Here is a 4,767-nt window from a genome sequence, read left to right as displayed (position 1 = left end):
TCATTATGTTATGAAGGGCACATAAAATACTATATTTGCATAATGTAGTTTTTTTCTTGATTTCATATGTGTAGAATAAATATACTTCAAAATAAATTGGTAGTGTAAAAGTCTGAAATATTTGTATTTGTTTATCTTTAAGTTCTTTGAGTTTCCATTCTTTGCAGAAGATGGGGGAGTGGGTCCTTGAATGTCCTGGGTCCTTTTTTTCTTTGTATAATATGAATAAATAAATAATGCTACGCATAGATCCATGTCCTATATTATACACTAAAAGAGTTACATTTAGCAAGTGAGCTTTTTTGCATGAGAAAATAAAGCAATTGAAGTACAAATGCCTGTGCTCCTTCTGCCACTCTCTTGCTTTCTAACCTTGAATAAGTCACTTTACCTCTTTAGTTGTCTAAAATGAGAAAACTGGACTTGCCGATCTCCGTGGAACTTTACGTTTCAAAAATTCTATAAGTCTGCCAGAGAATTAAAGTTTGATAATTTACATAACATATATCTTTTCTCATGAAATAGGTATCCATGGCCTACTTTGGAATTGATATGCAATGCAGCTGTTAGACTAATCTTTCCTCCTCTTGTGTAGTGGAATAATTCATCATACCTCAGAGAAACATTCACTGTATTTCAAGAGAATAGAGAAATGTCCTTTCCTGTAGTTCTAGAATTTGACATTTGGGGCTTCTATTTCAGGCATCATTGTGATAGAGTTTCTCAAAACTCACACAGAGTTCCAATAACAAGTAAGCACAACATATTATCATTTATTAGCTTTTCCTTTTCGGTAATTCAGTTAAACTTCAATAAATTTTATTTTTAAGAAAAGTACTCTTAATACCAGACCAGTATGCATGAAAATAATAGTGTTAACTTGAGAAAAGTTTTGAGGATGGGCCGGCCCGGTGGCACACTGGATAAGTGTGCCGCTTGGGAAGCGTGGCGGCGCTCCCGTCCGAGGGTTCGGATCCCACATACAGACCGGTTCCCGCTCACTGGCTGAGCGAGGCACGGGGGCGACGCCGAGGGTTGCAATCCCGTTGCCGGTCCCCGGTCCGGTACGGGGGCAACACTGAGGGTTGCGATCCGTTGCCGGACACGGAAAAAGACAAAAAAAAAAAAAAAAAAAAGAAAAGAAAAGTTTTGAGGATAATGCACAATGTCAGTGGCTAGAGTTTTAAATTTCTGACTTAGTGAGGAGTTTAGGAAGCTCCAGAATTATGCTAGTTTTAAATAATCTTAAGAGCTCACAACAGTAAATTGTGTTTTTTCCAGCCATACAAAAAGAAAGTGGTTTTCTGTTAATGCATTCCAGAAAGAAATTGAATCAAAATTTTAATGGCAAAGCTATATCATTATCTCTGTATGCAGCACTGGGTTATGAAAATTTGTATTAAATATATTGAAGTAGTTTATGAATTAAGAAATAACCATCCTTCTACCAGCCTTATAAAAAGTGAAATTTTACAAAAATACATTAACACACGACTTAAAAAAACACTTCTATTGGTAATTATCTTTGACAGAAACAGAAAAATAAATCAACTGATAATCTAAGTCCATTGTAAAATAAGCATTAGCTTTCTTTTGTATTTATTGAGCTCACTTTATTTAGTAGATATCTGTAATACTGTAACCCAGGCTTTCACAAGGGCCTGAACAAGGTATTAGCCATGTGCACAGAGACGGAATTTTGGAGCCCAAGTTGTTAATTCTCTTGTGCTGTTGACAGAAGTGGGGAGGTGCTGGATCTGTCAATAAACTGGGCCAACTGGGAAACAACACTAACTTTGTGTCCATATTGTGTTTCTTAACAAAGACCAAGGAGCTGGAGATGACTGGGAGAGGCAATTATTTTCATCTCAAATGCCTTAATTGAAATTCATAGACCAGAGTCTTTTTTAATTCTCTTAGCATTCTGTTTCCCCAAATGCAATGAAATACCAAAGCTGGTGTGTATTTGGACTATCAGAAAGCCTTTCTAAACTGCAATGTTTAAGAAAGATAAAAATAACTTATAATGATATTAGAAATTAGAAAACATACTATCTTTTCATACTGTCTAGGACTGGAATAAAGGGAATACTTATACCATTTGACTTTCTTTAGGGTCTTTTACAGTTAATGTTTCCTTTTTCTAAAGAAGAGTGCCAAATAGGGGACTATTCAAAGAAGAGGATTTAATATGCTCAGAGATTATGTTCAGAGGATCTAGAGTTATTTTACTTGGATTCTAATCACAGCTTCACTTCTTATTAGTCATGTAAGATTAGGTTATTACTTGGCCTCCATAATCCTTATTTTATCTGTAAAATAGAATAATTATAAATAATATAAATATCTTGCTTTATTGAGGATTACCTATACAACAGGCAAGTGTTAAGCACAGTATAGTCTAATCTAGTCTAGTCTAGTATGGTAATATACTATTTAATTTTCAGCTTGGTCTTCTGAGGTAGGTACTATTATTTCTACTTTAGATGTGAAAAAACTTAGACTTATAGAGGCTAAGTAACTTGGGTCAAGGTTACTCAGCCAGTAATTCATAAAACTATAATTCAACCTCAAGCCATCAGACTTTATATCCTGGTCTGTGATTTTACTATCCTAGACATTGCAACATGTTGGCAATGAACACTAATTTGGCAAAGGGGAGAAAGTGTTAGATTAGGCACACATTATGGCTTTTCAAAAGCCTCTCTTGAACACATTCTATATGTGAAACACTCTCAATCACTAATATTGTTTAATAAACATAAGCATTCATACTGTAGCATTCTAAACACAGCATAAAGAATATTATAAAAGTCTCTATGTTCTAATTTACACAAAATCTTGTAACATAGGTAAATCTGCATTAAATTCCAGTCAAATCAAGTGCAGGCTTCAGATGGGTTCTGGAGTAAAAACTGAGAAGAATGTAAATATAGATGTTCATTCTCAGACTGAGCCCAGTTTCTATCTGGTTTGTCTTGAGTGACAGGTGGGATTGCTGGAAGTAGATAGTAGAGAAGGGCTGGAGATTTTGGAGAAAGGAGAAAATTCAACATAAGATGCTATGTGAAAAGGTGAGGCCTTGAATCCAAGGGGAGGGTTATTTATGAAAAGGTCTGAGATAAAGGGTCTGAGTTGTATGGAGTGGGTTGATTAGAACATGGGCAAAGAAGTGAGATGATCCGTACCTGAGTAGGAGTTCAGAATAAGTACATCCAGCATTGAGGCATAACGCGAGTCTCAATTACATTTTAAAGCTTGATCAGGATGGTCAGCAACAGAAAACATATTCTTGCCTTTATCAGCAGGCATAAAGCAAGAAGGAACACAGATGGTTCTGGTTATCAGGAACAGAGTGGAAGGTAGGGAAGAAAGCTTACCTTCATTGGGAATCTGGGTGAAAGAAGCACTGCGTATGTCATGACCTGGAATGATCACATGAACCGTGCAAGATTGCAGATGTTATTTCTCTATTGTAGATGGATCAAGTGGAGGTTCAGAGAGAATAGTAATAACTTGCTTAAGCTCACAACAAAATAAATGAAGGTATCAATTAGTTCAATATCTTCACAGTGGCACTGATCCAAATGACATTCATTATAAATACAGAAGATAAAAATCAGGAATAGGATAAAACATATGTAGATAAATAAAAGTCATGTGTAATATAAATTTTTCCTACAAAATATACCTATAAAATTTATTAAGCTCTTTTTTTTTAATTTGACTATTTCTTTTTCTTCTCCTTCTATGTAGAGGCGCTGGTAAAAGCATACCCACGATAATGAGCCAAATATGAGGGAGAGGAAAATAAGGGAAGATACATCTATAATTCACCTTACTGAAGCTCTAATTTATGAAGGCTTTATAGACTGGAAGATCACTGATAAATTACCACTTCCAAATTGATCACTGTGTAGATGAAGGAACTGAGTTTCAGAGAGTTGAAATGACTTACTAAATGACTTGTTTTTGACAGAATTCTTTTCTACAAAGAGAAAGCTAATGGATTACACTCAGAAGATAAACTTCAAACATAATCTAAGTACTATAAAATATTTATTCAAATTGCTGCTCTTCTGATATTTTTCTAGTGGACATCCACTCTAAAGTCCAAGGATTCTAGTGCTCAGCAGTAGTGAAGTTGCTTTATGGAATAGCTTTACCATTAGAGTAAGATGCCACCATGAAGTGTCATTGAGCTGAAGGACATAGCCATAAATTGAAGTGTTTTCCACCACTATGATTTGTCTGAATAAGCTTAGTAGTAGAAAGTTGTTACCACCTAACAGCCAGTTCAGCAGCCTGGTGGATGGATTTCTGGAAGGCCAAGGTTAAATACCAATATAAATGTATAAAACATACATACATACATACATACATATATATATATTTAAAAATCACAAATGAAGTTATCCTGTTGTTCATCACCTCTCTCACTCTTACCTCTGTGTTTGAAATTTGCCCTCAATATCTAGGCTCTTGGAAACAATTCTTTGGAAAGCATTTGAATATGTCAGGAGACTCATCATCAAGATGAACCTTGCTGCTGAAATTGTACCAACTGTGTTTTTAGTTTCTATACAGAAGCCATAGAGTGTATATGCTGAAAGCACAGGCTCTTAAGCTAAAATAATTGGATTTAATAATAATTAAATCCCAGCTTTAATACATATTAACTTTATTGCCTTGGGAAAGCACCCCAACCTTCTGTACCTCGATTTCCTTAGCTCTTAAATTAGAATAATCATAGCACCTCCCTCTCCT

This window comes from Galeopterus variegatus, unplaced genomic scaffold, assembly GCF_000696425.1.
Source record: "Galeopterus variegatus unplaced genomic scaffold, G_variegatus-3.0.2 Scaffold3464, whole genome shotgun sequence".
NCBI lineage: Eukaryota > Metazoa > Chordata > Mammalia > Dermoptera > Cynocephalidae > Galeopterus > Galeopterus variegatus.
Note: the sequence above shows the minus strand (reverse complement) of the source record.